Source organism: Carettochelys insculpta, chromosome 3 (assembly GCF_033958435.1).
Source record: "Carettochelys insculpta isolate YL-2023 chromosome 3, ASM3395843v1, whole genome shotgun sequence".
NCBI lineage: Eukaryota > Metazoa > Chordata > Testudines > Carettochelyidae > Carettochelys > Carettochelys insculpta.
Genome location: NC_134139.1, coordinates 37,029,247 through 37,045,584, shown reverse-complemented (window position 1 = coordinate 37,045,584; position 16,338 = coordinate 37,029,247). Strand labels below are relative to the sequence as shown.

Sequence of the window (16,338 nt, the reverse complement as noted above, 5' to 3'; positions counted from 1 at the left end):
GGAAGAGCATGCACAAAATTACTTTGTTTTTCTACCCGTCAGGCACCTAACCCCAAAAATAAAGACAAGTCTGTCTGCATTCCTCTTATCTCCAGCCCCACCAGAACATATAGGCCTGATTCACAACCCCCAAACACAAACAGGTGGTCCTGCCAAAGAGCACCCTCCAACAACTCCTTCCCTAGAATACTTACACAGTACTGTCACTTCGCACACCCCAATTCACACAAAGGCCTGTCCACTTGCAACCTTCCCGCCCCTATATACACCAAGCCCACCTGCCCCACTTTTTTCTTTCCCTCACCACATACAACAGAAGCCTGCTCATAAAGTGAATTAATTTAAAATTACCAATTTATATCATGTAAATCACCAAGTAGAAACCCTGAATTTCTATTCTAAGCATTTTCATTTGTACTTCAGATTATTTTCTAAAGAAAGGTACATTTTCATTGGCTTATAGAACCATTAATATGAGCTGACTTACAACTAAACAAGGCTTTACCCTGGATTTAGTATGTCTTTATTAGGTAGGACCATACACCATATATATATTTAAGCCAGGGGTTGGCAACCCCCAGCAAGCAAGCTGATTTAGAGTGGCATGCAGGGATAGCTTTGGCCCTGCCCTCCTCCCCCATGCACCATGGGAGAGGGCAGGAGCACAGGGCCAGGGCTGGAGGCCCACTGTGGGGTGGGGCCACTGTACAAGGCCAGGGGGGCTTGAGCCCTATTGAAATCTCCACAGTGGCACAGGGCTGGAGCCCAGCTGCAGAGCTCCTGCTCCAGCACAGAACCAGGGCCCCCACCAGATCACAGGTGCAGCACATGGGGCGCCTGCCATAGCACGGGGCTGAACCCCACATGGCTGGGGCTCCCGCTGGGGCACATGCCAGGACCAGGACATAGGTCTGGAGCACTGCACCCCACTCATGGAGTCCCCATAGTGGCATGGTGGCCCCGCCCTACTGGTGCGAAGGGCCAGGGCCCCTGCTGTGGAGTCCCCATGACATGGGGCTGCAGCTGGAGCTCACAGTGCAGGGCCACAGCTCCCACTGGAGCTTGAGGCCATACTCCCAGAAGCACAGGGGCCCCAGGCCAGACTTTAAAAAGCGTCACTTGCACGCAGACCATACATAGAAGCCAAAAAGTCAAATTTTGGCACTCTGCCTCAGAAAGTTTGCTGACCCCTGATTTAAGCAATAGAGCTTAATATTTTCAGATTCTTAATAATTGTAAATTTTTAATATGGTAGAAAGTTATGAATTATGCACTGCTTATTTACAGTAAACTGTTTCATATCCGGCAGCCCCGGGACAGGGAGGTTGCCAGATGCTCAAATATTCTGGATAATAGAGAGGTATATCTAGCAATACATAGCACTAAAGAAAAACAAGATTAGATATTAAGAAACAAACCAATGTATACCAGTACTTTATTTACCAATAACTGTAGTATTGTACAATGTAAACTTATTCTGTATTTGCTTTATTTACTCTCACTATACTGTACTTATGGAAAACATAACTAAAATGTACTTGATCTTTAACAAACTATACTGTACACTGTATTTATTTTACCTTTCACTATACCATATACTGTGCTTATATGAAACAACTAAAGTTTACTTTATTTTAGACAATTACAGTGCTAGTTATTTGAGAATTCCAGATAATAGAATGTGGATTAAAAGAGACTAAACTGTGTATCACTAACTGTCTGCTCATGCAAGTTGTATTACGATGGGTAACTGGGATTTAAATACACTAAACAATATAAAATGCATACTAAACAAAAAAAAACCCTAACACACTACATGACCGACTGTTCTGTATTTATAAAGCTAGGCATCAAAAGTTAAATTGTCTCTCTAAATCTCTCTTTATACAGAAAAGAACCTTAACTCAAAAAAGTTTCTGACAGCAGCTCGTGGATTCAGCTTATTGATTTCACTTAAATGTTTTAAGAGATTATAAAATTCAGGTTTTAGCATTTTATTTAAAATTCAGATTTTTAAAATGTAAAAACAAAAATTAAATAAAAACATTGATTTTTATTCGCCCTGCCTACCACTTTATTCCTCTTCTCTCCCCATATACACATAGGCCTGTCTGCCAGCCCCTTTTCCCACTATGCACTTCCAGGTATGCCTGCCACCTCACGTTCATAAACCAGCATCTGATGAAGTGAGTCTGTACTCACAAAGCTCATGCTCAAAACTTTTCTGTTAGTCTATAAGGTGCCACAGGACCCTTCGTTGCTGTTACAGATCCAGACTAACATGGCTACCCCTCCGATAATAAACACATAGGCATTCCTACATGCCTGCCACTTTACTCCACCCCAAAACATTCAGAAGTCAGCCTGCCTGCCAGAAAGGCCATCACTTTCCCTTTCTATAAACAGACATGCCTGCCTGCTGCCTTTCCCTTAACCTCCACCCACATACATATAGGTCAGCTAGCTCGCCTGCCACTTTCCCTCTGCTCCTCACCATCAGTATACACACAGACCCTTCCTCCTATCCTCCCACCACCCCAAGCAAACACACTAACTGGCGGGCTGCTATTTTCCCCCATGCCCTGTAAGCTTATAGGCCTAACCTCCCAATACGCATACTTCCATCACATCTCCTGCCCCCACCTACATGCAGGCTGACTGCTTGCTACCACCCCCAAATACACACAAACCCCACCTGCCTACCACTGCTGCCACCCCCATTCCCCCATACGTATCTGCAGAGATTGCACCTATTGGTCACCACCAGTGTTTCTGTAAGATATGCATTTGTTCAGCCACTGGAGAGAAATTCATGTCACTCAGCTGATTAGCAAAGCACTCACAGCTAGGTTTTGGGTTTCTACTGGTGGTGCACATTAGCACATGCCTCAGTGCACATAAAATGTGTTCCAGACATGGATGGAGAAGATTAAAGGGAACACTGGTCACCATCCCCATTGCCCCATCCCCATCGCCCCCCCCCCCCGTGTGTTATCCACATATCTACAAGTACCACCATCACCTCCTGAAATGCATGGAAATATACAGATCCTGCACACAGTCCCTGTTACTCAACCAAAACATGGACACCTGTACAAACTTCACCTCACTCCACAGCCCCACCCCCAAAATGCATGCACAGGCCCTGATACCTCCTGCCACCACCACAGCCCCCTCCAAATGCATGAACACATGCACTGGCCTTTCTTCCCATTACCCCTCAATCTCCCCATGTCACAGCACCCTCAAAATGTGCATGTGCGTGCGCCTGCACACACACGCACACGCACACAGCCTCCCCCACCAAACAACCTACACCCCTACCGCCCCGAACACATCTGCCCCTGCTGCCTCCAAAAGCACATACATATGCACAGACACTGCCTGTCCACTCAGCCTCCATTTGCACTAACAGACCCTGCTTCCAACCACCCCAAAACAGAGGCACAGACTTCAGCTGCCTCCATCAAAGTTTAAAAACCCACACCCCACACACGGGTCCTACCCACACTTCCACCAGTACACCCACAGACTGTGCCTGACACCTCACCTGCTACCTCCAGAATACATACCCACCTACCTTCCAAATACACAAGCACTCAGCTCCACCTACTCCCTGATCCCCTATCTCCCTAATACATACATATCAAGGCCTGCATACATGCCCGCTGTCCCACTCTTCAGTACACAAACAAAAAGGCCCACTCTCCCACCCACCATGCTACTTCCCCAGTACACACACGCAGGCCCATCAGCCTTGCCTCCTGCCAACTGTCCCACAGTGCACATGCACAGGTGGTCCCAGCTGTCACCTTACTCCCCAGAACATGTGCACACATCCCTGTCCTCTTCCACCCCCGCAGTTGCCACCTTCCTCACCCTGCCTGACTACACACATAGATGGGGGACCAGTGTCAAAACACCCCATCCATACAAGGGTACAGTCCCATCAGTCACCCCACCCATCACCAATGTACCCCCATATATGTGCATACTGGGGGAAGTGCCCTACCTGCCTAACACAGACTTGCACACATGCCCCACACTTCCTCCAGCACACAGATATGCAAGCCCTACTTGCCATGCACCTATCTCCCCAATACACTCAGCTGATCCCTTCCCCAGGAACCCATACAACCAGGCCCTCTGTGCCTTAACAGTATGATGACTAGCTTGCTGGCATTGTAAACCAGGAATTGTGAGTTCAATCCCTTTTGGTGCCACAAATGTATTTCATGTTAACAGCTTTCAAGTACCTAGGGGCAGGTTAGCTAAATATTTATGAAGTATAGTCACAGAGAGGTAACTGCGTTAGCCTGTATCTTCACAAAACCAAAAAGCAGTCTTGTAGCACTTTAAAGACTTACAAAATAATTTATTAGGTGATGAACTTTCCGGGGACAAAACCACTCCTACAAAGGGATAGCTCAGTGGTTTAGCTCTAGCCTACTGAACCCAGGGTTGTTAGATCAATCCTTGAGGGGGCCATTTAGGCACCCAGGGAAAATAGATTTAAAGAGACAAATCTGTCAGGGATGATGCTTGGTCCTGCCAAGGAGGCAAGGGCCTGGACTCAATGACCTCCCAAGGTCCCTTCCAACTCGATGAGATGTGTAGCTCCATATATTTATTTAGATCTACAGCTAGTACTGAAAGTGAATCGGCAGGACGATACAGGGATGGTACAGCAAGACCTAGCACCACCTAGGAGTGCAGGGGACTAGACCCGATGACCTCTTGAGGTCCCTTCCAGTTCTGTGAGTCTCTTCTAAACACATGCTCCCCTCTGCCCTGTGTCCCTCCCACAAACCCTTCAGCACACGTGTGCACAAGCCCCGCGTCCCCATCCTTTACCTCCTTCCCCCAAAACACACTCACAGTCCCCGCCTGCCCCTACAACACACATTCCCTGCCCCCTTCCCCTTCTCCTCCCACACTGCGCACACTCCGCCTGCTGCCTCCCCTACACACTCAGGCCCCGCCTGCCCTTTACCACACGCGCAGCCCACCTGCCCGTCCCCATCCCTCCTACACACGTACAGGCCCCGCCTGACCCCCGGGACACGCAGCCGGAGACAGCTCTCGGCGCTGCGGAGAGGCCTCCCACACCGCAGTGCCCCCGGCCGGGTCGGGCCCTGTACCTGGCCGCGGGCAGGGTTTCCGCCCGGTGTCCTAGTACCGGGAGGGTGCAGGGCGTGGCGGGCGGGGGCTTACGCTGCGGGCGCCCCTCGCTGGCCTCCCCCCGCCGCAACAGCCGCCCGCTCGCGTAGTCCGAACGCCACCAGCAGCGCCGACATGTTGGGAACCCCTCTCCCAGCGCCCGATGCTGGGCCCTCCCCCTCCCGCCGCTCACGTCAGCATGCCAAAGGCGGGGGAGGGACGATCCGCTCCAACCGCCCTGCCCCTCTCCCAGCCTAGCCACACAAGTCTATTGGCTGTCGTATCTGTCTTTCAGGGCTCTTGCTGAGGTCTATTGGCTAACATACCTGCCTGCAGCATAAATCATAAATGGCATTAGTTAGCCCGTTTGCCATTCACCAGTCGCACCGCCCTCTCTCCGCCCACTCACATGGCAATAGGCGTACGCCCTAGCTTGTTACCAAAAACTATTGGCCGGGCTGCCGTCAATCAATTGCCTGTAGTGTCGTCTTCCTTACTTCTGCGCATTTTTTTACCCAAACACTGCAGCCTTGGCATGATTGACGGGAGTCGCTGTCAGTTAAGCCTATCGCCCCTCCCCACGCAGCCTCCTTTCTCTTTCATGAGTACACCCCCACTTTCACACTCCATAGGCTCCTGCTGCTGTCAATCTAATTACACCCCCCCCCCTTCGCTTCCATGCAGCACCCCGATCTTTCTCCTGGGCGGGTACGTAGCGATAATATCCCGTGTCTCATTGGTCTGCAGGCCTGCCAATCACTATTCTAAAAGAACGAGGAGAAAGAGGCGGTGAGAGCGAGGTCGGCTCTGAAAAGGCAAGCAAGCGTTCCCAACCGCCCCCAGTCGCCAGCTGCCCTGTGATTGGCTGCACGGAGGGGTGGAGCCGTTGGCATCCCCAGGAAGCAGCGAGGGGAAAACTGGGTTCGAGAGATCTTGAGAAATGCCCGTATGTGCGCTCCCATTACATCACCGCCAGCCAATCAGCGAGCGAGTGGTTGAACCTCCCACTGCGGGGGCGGGATGGGTTTTGGAGCTTTGCACGTCGGTGGGTGCAATCGAGAGGGAAAGGAGCAGGAGGCGCCGGTTTCGAAGGAGCGATTGCTGCAGCGGGTGCGGGGAGGAAGGCACGGCCCGGCCCGGCCCGGCCCGGCCCGGCCCGGCCAGGCTAGGCTACAGCATAAGGAATGGGGAGTTTGACCTGTGGGCACTCCTCATGCGCCCCCAGTGCCTCATTGACCTGTCCTTTCTCCGGCGTGTAGGACTGGGCCCTTCTCTCTACCTTGGTGCGGGCTAAAGCCAAGGTGTTCCAAAGCCAAGGTTCGGGTTAGGGGAGGTACGTGAGAGATAATAGCTAGAGCCATTCAGGCAGTGGTTCCCAATAGCAGGGTTGGCACGGTAAGCCCGTGGGCATGCAGCCGGTGCCATTATTTTAGCTAAGGTTATAATTCTGCTACTAGTACTTGACCAAAGACTATTAATTTAACTTTTGCCTTTCACATACAAACATGTCGTCTCCTAAATAGTTATGATAACAGTGTGCAATCATTATTATGTCCTGAGGCACCTGTCCTTTGCACCTCCCTCATTTTTCTATAATCCTTCTATTTAGTGGTTCCAGCCACAGGGCTATGGTATACTTAGGTCTCCGTCTGCAGAAGAACCCAATGATGCTGGGTTTTTTTAACCTCTGCAATGTAAGAGGCTTGTAGGAGTGTTCTTGCCTATAATTTGACATTTTCTCCATCTACTTTAATCAGAACAGGAAAACAAAGTACAGTAAACTCTTATATCTGAAGTCCTGGAACCAGGAGGCTGCTGCATATTCAAATAGTCTGGATAATGGAGAGGTATAGCTAGCAATGCATAACATTAAAGAACAAGATTAGATATTAAGAAACAAACATGTATGCAGAGACCTTTATTTACCCATAACAGTAGTATTGTACACTGTAAGCGTATACTGTATTTCCTGTATTTATTTGTATTTACTATCACTGTACTGTACTTATGGAAAATATAGCTAAAATTTACTTTCAATTAAAATGCCAGTTATTTAAGAGTGCCAGATGATAGAATGCTGGATATGAAAGAATTTACTGTATAATTCCCCTCCCCATCATATTTTAAGTTGACTAAATGGTGAAATGCAAGTCCTACTGAAATAAATGACAACATTTCCCTTGGCTTCAACTGAAGAAAAGTTAACTCAAATGTTACCCTAAATTGGTGTTTTTGGTGTGGTCATACTTTATTCTGTGTGCAGTAGCATAAAATATTTTTACTTACACTTTTTACTGATGTTATCAAGGTGGTGCCTGTGCCCTTTCATTAAATTGGTTTAAAGTGGCATTTCCCCCGAATTACATGCATACGTATACATTAAATATTTTTCAGAAACAGAAATCATTATCACACTAATAAATTCGGTTTACAGGGCATTTGGCTTGTGTTCAGGTTTAAAGAAGTGGCTGCAATATCAAAAGTTCATGAAATGTCCTTTGATTATTCTTTGTGGGAGTAGGCTATTCTCTGATAATCTCCTTTTGTATGTGTTTGTAAAAGAACGGACTCAGTTTGACCCCACAAATCTGGCACAACAGTCTGACAGCCATTCTGGTTGTCTGGTGTTCCACCTTTTATTCTCCCTCTGTCCTAGTCACAGTTTACGTCAGCCCCATTTGGGATATTAAATAAAGAAAGGTATGAATTTTAACAACAGCACGATAGCAGATTAAGTTCTGTGTTGATAAATTCCAGGTGACTCATGTTGGAAAACATACGCCCAACTGACCACATCTTGAATACTGCATGTAGTTCTGGTTGCCCCACCTCAAAGAAGATACAGCAGAAATTAGATGAGAATGGGTATGTTACAGCTTGTAGATGGAGGGGTATTACAAAGAATGGGACTTTTCAGCTTGGAAGAGAGACAATAAGGAGGAATATGATACAGGTCTATGAAATCGTGAATGTTGTGGAGACAGTTATTAAGGAAATGCATTTTACCCTATCATGTAACACAAGAAGGAGGGATCATCCAATGAAGTTAATGTGCAGCCAATTTAAAACATAGGGAAGTATTTCACATAATGCCCAATAAATTACATTACCTCACCCACCTTGGCTCTCTCACATTTGAGTTTGACATATTTACAACTACACTGCACATAATAGAAGGGATCTCATTTAGCCATCTCAAATGGACTCCATAACAGGAAGAAAAGGAAAGCAAAACTTAGTAGATTCATCTACTTCTGAGGAAATGCAAAAAAATTAAAGATCATCCTCCATGGTCTCACCATCTGTTATCCTCTGATAGTACATAAAATTTCAAATACGTTGAACAGCTTTGCAGATGGACTTCAGCAAAACTGAAGAATCACAATTTCCATTTCACACGCCCTAGAAGGGACCCCATCAAACAAGAAATCATCACATTCTGTTACACACTAGGGGGAAAACTGGGAAAGTTTGCTGGAAAACGTGAAAAATTCAAATCAACTATAAATAAACTTCCGAGGACCGTCATCCAACTTGAAAATAAAAAGTGGAACCAGCTACAATTGTTAACTTAATTTTCACTGGAGACCACCCCAGGGTTACACTCATATGTATTTTATTAAATGCCACTACTGGATTCAAGGAAAAGGGGGAACTAGCTTTTAAGCAAGCACCCATGCACACTCATCCCCTTCTACACTCATACACTTATACAGATGAACTCACTCAGGTGAAGAGTTGCACAGGTACGGCAGAGTAAGCCAAGGTTTAGTTGATCCGGTGTGTCTTGCTGCAGTCATAAATCTAAGGCAGCGAGCTGATTGTAGGAGTCCCCTTGTCAGCTTTCTCTCTTTTCAGTGTAGTACTCAGGAGCAGTCAGTATTATCCATCCTGGGAAGACAGGGCGTGGCCTTGGGTCCCCTCCTGCCTCTACCCAGCCAGCCAAGACTAACTCCTACAGAGAGGTGATGTTAAGAAAAGGGAAAAAGCACTCCTACAGTTTCGCACCCATCTTTTATATGCTTCGCTCCAGTCCCGTTGGCCCAGGACTGTATGACCATGAGTCATGAGCTAACAGCAGATGGGACTTGGATCTTCACTTGAGGGGCCTCTTTCTCATTCCTAAGTGGATTCTTTTGCAGGGCTCAGCTCCTATTCTTTTTCTGGCCATCAAAGTGCTGTTGAGAGCTAGTTGTCCAAACAGGCTTGCTTCAGGGACTGATTCCATTGCACACACACACACATTCACACTTTTCTCTCTCACACAAGGGAAAGCTCACTTCAGAGAAAGACCTCAGCTCATGGAACAAAACTAAACCATATAGAAGAAAGCTGCTGTTAGAAAGCTTACAGAAAGTTACAGGACTTAAAACCAGCAATGACTGAAAGTTACAGAACTTAGCAGCTTCATTGTACTGAACTGAGCAGAGGCTTTATATAACAAAAAATAACAACTACTACTACTACTCAACAATCCATACAATACAATCTCCAGGAGAAACCATGTGCTCACCACATGGAAACTATATAACACACAAACGTCATCAATTTAATGGAAATAACCTCTCATTGGAGTTGAATTATCTGTACATTTTAAGAGACTGCAAGCCTGACCTGCCACAGAAACTGATGCCTGCCCATGTGGAGAACTAGAAGAATTCTTTCCATGTCAATGCCTCAAATAATTATTTCACAACATTGACACTACTCATAATATCACATCCCCAATACCAATCATAAAAAAAAATCTGTGTTAGAGAGCAATGGGGTCACCTATTCACCAGGTATGAGTATTCTGATATGGGCTCTTTTATTGTGCACTGCAGTGCTTAATTTGTAATGAAAGAGTTGTAGGTACTGCAAAAAATTGCATGTGGGAAGGTCAAGAAATTTTTTTACTTTAATAATTGAGGCAAGCCCAGGGGCGCTGGGACCATGAACTGCCAAATTTAGACATGCCAGGGCTGAGCATGTGTACATATTAAACACTGATGCAATCTTTGGATCATTCAAAAAGTTCTCCCTTGCTAAAGAACTTAGATCTTCAAACAGCTCTGAAAAGTTTAAGTACACAGACAACATTTTCAGCTTCAGGTCACTACTCCTCCCACATCATCCTCACCAAGCCCAAAATTTTCAGGTTGCTTCCCATAGGAGTTGCAAGGATAAGCCTATAGATGGCTGGGCATTTCTCGTATTGCAAACAGGAGAGGAGTGAAGCAAGTGGTCCTCATGATGAAGTGGTGATGAACTTCTTTAGCATATTGTTGAGTGTCTGTTCAAAACATTCCAACAACCCATCCATCTAGATATGGTAGAGGGAAGTTCTAAGAGTCTTGCTTTTTATTCTTTTATATAATGATTGCATAAACTTCAATTTAAAGCTAGTTCCATGGTTAGTCAAAATCTCCCAGGGCAATAAAACCATTAGCCATTAACCCCCCTCCTCACCTCCATGACGCCCCATCGCAGCTCTGCTTTTATTTTTTTACTTTCCCTACATAGGCCCTAAGTAAGATAATTCTAGCATACCCAGCTGATCATTTTCTGGTTTCACATAGGCCAGCATCAGGTAGACTTTTAAATACAGTTTCCACATTATTCAAGTGATGAAAAATGCTGAAAAATGGTGTGTCTTTTGTGTGGGGCCACTATAAAAATCATTCAGTCCTGATAATTCTTGCACCATACTTTGAATTCTAGAAAACAGAAATACTGGGACTTGGAGTGGAGGAGGGACGAAGAGAGAGGAAAGTGGCTGACTGATTCTGTCACCATTTAAACTAATGGGAATCTCTCTCACTCGTTTCAGTAGAAGCAGAATCAGGCAGATTGTATGTAAAAGCAGAAACATGATAAAACTCCATGATTCCGTGATTGCCATGGAGTAATGATTATGTCAAAATGACTGAGATGTGCTTAGCTGCTCCTGCATCTTCCATTTATCTTCTTCCAGCATTCTTGCTACAGTTCATATTAAACCAACACAGCCATAAAAATCCAGGAAATCATTGGTTAAGTTTTAAACCATCCCTGGAAACCTACAACCATTATATTCCCTTTTCCTGCCAAGAACAACCACCCACAAGGCTCTTCCCTCCATCTCCATACAAAATATGAAACCTTAACTCAGTGGTTCCCAAACTTTTTGGCATCACGCCCCCCTCTTTTGATCTTTTGATTTTTGAGAAGTCCTCATGCCCCCCCACCTCTTTTTTACCGCAGGCCAGCCACCCCAGCCACCTGTGAGTCACCTGTCTGAGCCCCTCCTCTCCCCCAAAGCTAGGCATCACCAGCCTCTCATCTAACTCCACCTTCCTCCTCCCCTGCAACCCATGTTCACTCACCTTTGCGGGAGGCAGCTAGCTCCATGAGAGCCTTCACCGGCTGCCTGCTTTTTATAGTGGCTGAGCCGGGTCGTCCACATGACATGGCAGGGGCTGAGAGCTGGAAGCAAGTGCTGGCTTTTTCTTTGGACGTGGGGAATGACTGGGGGGAGGGGTGTTGGGTTGCCTCGTGCCCCCCCCCTTGGAATTTCTTCATATACCCCCAGGGGGTATACCCCCAGTTTGGGAAACCATGCCTGACCTCCATAAACATTAGGTTTTGAAAGAGACAAAAATCACCATACTTCCCCATCACATCACCTGAATACTACTAGAAACATTGCAGACAGTAACTTCCCAAAATGATAAATACTTCTAAAAATGCTTTCCACTTTGAAAAAAAACACCTTTATGCTTTATCATTTAACATAACCATCATCTAAATAGCTCCACCAAGGATATGAACCACAACATCATCAAGCTCAACACAATAATAATTCAACATTTCAACCGATTAGAAAATATAAATATCTAGCTGCTCCACATGGTCTAGAGCTAAAATTTGCACAAGAAGCATATGTGGCAAGAGGCATTTGTCACTGTGGTGACTGCAGACATGAACGAGGTAATAAGGTGAAATAATGGAGTTATGTTGCAAAGGGGCAGCTAGAGACTTTTTTGGTGGTGGTGTTTGGGGTATTTAAGAGGTTTCAATGAATTTTGCTTTAAAGAAAGCTTTTTATATATAAAAATAAGTGTGTGTGTACATACAAATGCACAAACTTAAGTACAATGTGTAGACTCTTTTTCTGGTCAGGAAAGGGTTAGAATAATTCAACAAAAATGAAAGCAAATTCCAAAATGACCTGTAGAAATGCTACCAAATAGAAGGCTTGAAATGGACTCCACAGGACAAAGTTGTAAATACAAAGTCAATGGGTCATTTACAAGCAACTTCTATTTGATGTTGCTCCAAAGAGGATGAAAGGATGTTTCTATTAAATGGATTTTTTCAAGTCCCCTTTTTTATGTTCTTTTGTTACTGTGAGAATAGATTTGTCTCTTCAGTGATAGTTGTTGATGGATCTCCTCAAGAATTAAATCTGCTCCATGCTCAAGTCAACCAGCTGTGAAATAGGTCTTGACAAAATAACATCAGTAACTTCAGTAAGATACTGAAGCTGACAGCACTTTTACATTATCATCTCACCTTTTACCTTTAGTTTTTGAGCTCTGAAAATGTTAGCTGTTCACTTGATACATGTCTGTCTAACATGTGTCAAATGGACTTCATTCTAGTTTCATCACAAAAAGCAGATGCTCCATTTTCACACAACAGCATTTATAGACACTAAAAAGTAACATTCATGATATAAAATTTCTTCTTCTTTAAAGAAAACAAGACGCTTAATCTTTCCTATGCTGCTTTCCATAACCTGCCAAGTAATGTCCACATAGTAATCCACATAAGCTGTGTCTACACATGCACGCTACTTCGAAGTAGCGGCACTAACTTCGAAATAGCGCCCGTCACGGCTACACGTGTTGGGCGCTATTTCGATGTTAACATTGCCGTTAGGTGGTGAGACGTCGAAGCCGCTAACCCCATGAGGGGATGGGAATAGCGCCCTACTTCAAAGTTGAACGTCGAAGTAGGGCACGTGTAGACGATCCGCGTCCCGCAACATCAAAATAGCGGGGTCCGCCATGGTGGCCATCAGCTGAGGGGTTGAGAGACGCTCTCTCTCGAGCCCCTGCGGGGCTCTATGGTCACCGTGTGCAGCAGCCCTTAGCCCAGGGCTTCTGGCTGCTGCTGCTGCAGCTGGGGATCCATGCTGCACGCACAGGGTCTGCAACCAGTTGTCGGCTCTGTGGATCTTGTGTTGTTTAGTGCAACTGTGTCTGGGAGGGGCCCTTTAAGGGAGCGGCTTGCTGTTGAGTCCGCCCTGTGACCCTGTCTGCAGCTGTGCCTGGCACCCTTATTTCGATGTGTGCTACTTTGGCGTGTAGACGTTCCCTCGCAGCGCCTATTTCGATGTGGTGCTGCGCAACGTCGATGTTGAACGTCGACGTTGCCAGCCCTGGAGGACGTGTAGACGTTATTCATCGAAATAGCCTATTTCGATGTCGCTACATCGAAATAAGCTACTTCGATGTAGGCTTCACGTGTAGACATAGCCATAGTGAACACATAGCATTAATAGCATTCATTGTCATTCTGCTGCACAGTCCTTTATTGATACATTACACCCACTGTGCGGAAAGGAAAGAAAGGTCCACAACTCTCCCCTAATGACAAAATTCCCAGGTGGGTGGGAGGGAGTTCAGTTTAGATTTCCCTCATGTGTGACCAGAGAAGGAGAAATATTTCATAGAGGTTAAATTTATTTGCTGGTATTAACATATCAGTTACAAAAGATTCCCCCCAACACTCATGTGCTAAAGAAGATGGTATATCTAAGTCTCCTGATACTGCCATCAGATAGATATGTGTGGGTTGACATTTGTGGCCATGTGAAACTCCATGAAATTCTGGGTCTATCCACATGAATCTGATGGCAGATTTGGCACCCAAAACAGTAACAGTAGTTTCTTAATGGTTGCCGATGTGCATTGGATTGCCTTCTTTACCAGTAGATAAAGTTAAGAAATTTCACAGTTTTAATGTAAGTGATGTACAATCTTTTGATTCTCATAAGATTCTAGATTTATTTTGAACAGTACATTACTGTAGTTCTCCTTTATTATGTGTAATAGCCAGCACATGGTATTCTTCCCTGCGTAGACCATCATACTGAGAGGTTTGTCGTAACTAGAGCCCTGCATGGATATATACCTGCAGATATAAAGTGGATAGCTGCAAATTGCAGGGTTCTAGTTTCAAAACTTATCTGCATCTGCTCAGTCTCACTTCTTCCGCTTCCTCCCAGAGTTCTAATACTGTGAATCACCTGTTCGTGGCAGTTCAAGCTCTGGGACAGAAAGGGAGGAGCAGGATGGAACACAAATCAGTGGACTGGGGCACTTCAAAAGTGCTGGGAGAGGGAGGAGTAGAAAGCGCAGGGCTCCAGTGCTGCAGTGCGCGAGAAGCTTGTGGGAGAGGCCATCCGCGGGCCACAAGTGAAGTCCTAGTGGGCCATGGGCCACAGTTTGCCCATTTGGACCACTGAGATGAAGGAAGGCCACTCATATGGCCCACTCATTAATTTTGGTTGCCCATCACTGGATGAGCTCATATAGAAAAGTAATTTAAAACCAAAGATCAGAATCCAACCAAAGATGCTTTGGTATACCAGTTCTTACTTGAATATAGCAGGCCAGATCCTCAGCTAATGTCAATCAGTGTGGTTTCACTGATATTGTTAGAGCTGTATTGATTAATATCAGCTGAGGATCTGGCTAGTAGAAGGGACTGGTCTAATATGCTCTCACATGATCTTACCAATAAGAACGGGCAAATACAACCTAGATGGGTCTATTATAAGGTGGGTGCATAACTGGCTGGATAACCATTCTAAGAGAGTAGTTATTAATGGTTCACAATCATGCTGGAAGGGCATAACAAGAGGTGTTCCACAGAGGTTTGTTTTGTGACCAGTTCTGTTCAATATCTTCATCAACAGTTTAGATATTGGTGTAGAGAGTATGCTTTATTAAGTTTGCAGATGATACCAAGCTGGGAGAGGTTGCAACTGATTTAGAAGATAGGGTCATAATTCAAAATGATCTGGATAAACTGGAGAAAGTCTGAGGCAAACAGGATGAAGTTTAATAAGGACAAATGCAAAGTACTCCACTTAGGAAGGAACCATCAGTTTCACACATACAGGAAGTGGGAAGTGACTGTCTAGGAAGACGTACAGCAGAAAGGGTTCTAGAGGTCACAGTGGACCACAAGCTAAATACAGTAACCCCCTGATTTAGTGGATCCCAATTCAGCAGACTTCAGGAACAACAGACGTCCACCAGCACCCCCACCATTGTATTGCAAGTCCGTTGAATCCACCAAACCCCTGACGCCTCCCCCCTGCAAAGAAAATACATACATGTTGATGACTCACCAGAACCGCTGCAGGAGGGGCTGCGCTGCCGCTGGAGCTGCCAGAGCAGCCCTAGGAGTTGTCAGGGCCGCCGGAGCTGCTGCAGGACCTGCCACAGCTGGAGCTGCCGCAGCTGCAGGAGCTGCACCATGGCTAGGGGAGCCACCACGGCTACAGCTGCCGCCACTGCTGCTGCAGGAGCTGCCACACACTCCTCCCACCAGGGGTGGAGTGCATACACAGGCATAAGGCAGTCGCATATGCGCCCTACATCCAGTGGGAGGAGCGCATGGTGGCTCTGGCTGCTGTGGTGGCTCTAGCGGTGACAGAGGCTCCAGCAGCAGTGGCAGCTTCTCCAGCTGTGGCAGTGGCTCAGGACGTGACAAGGTTCCAGCAGTGGCGGCTCCAGCTAGGCAGCTCCAGCCGCTCAGGTGAGTTGCCCATTTTAGAGTTATGAGGGGCTTCTGGGGAAGCCTGGCTGGGGTCAGGTGCTATGTGAATACAAGTAAACCCTTGCAGCATTAGTGGACACTCCTCCCCCCGTTAATCTGTTAAACTGAAGTTTTACTGTATGAGTCAACAGTGGGATGCTGTTGCAAAAAAAGCAAACATGATTCTGGGATTCATAAACAGGAGCGTTGTGAGTAAGATGCAAGAAGTCATTCTTCTGCTCTTTGTGCTGATTAGGCCTCAATTGGAGTATTGTGTGCAGATCTGGGCACCACATTTCACGAAAGGTTGTGGAGAAACTGGAGAAAGTCCAGAGAAGAGCGACAAGAATGATTAAAGGTCTAAAGAACATGCACTATGAG

At 46.0% G+C, this 16,338-nt stretch overlaps 1 protein-coding gene across 7 annotated transcripts in view; it reads right to left on the bottom strand.

Annotated features, from left to right (window-relative positions):
- Positions 1 to 5,326, bottom strand: part of PPM1B (protein phosphatase, Mg2+/Mn2+ dependent 1B) — an 83,568-nt gene extending 78,242 nt beyond the window's left edge. For 6 of the 7 annotated variants that reach the window (XM_074989625.1, XM_074989624.1, XM_074989620.1 and 3 more), the window contains exon 1: positions 5,142 to 5,326. The gene's annotated coding sequence lies outside the window, so the exon portion shown is untranslated. The remainder of the gene's footprint in view (positions 1 to 5,141) is intronic. The other variant, XM_074989623.1, reaches the window with a different exon arrangement.
- Positions 5,327 to 16,338: the final 11,012 nt, after the last annotated feature.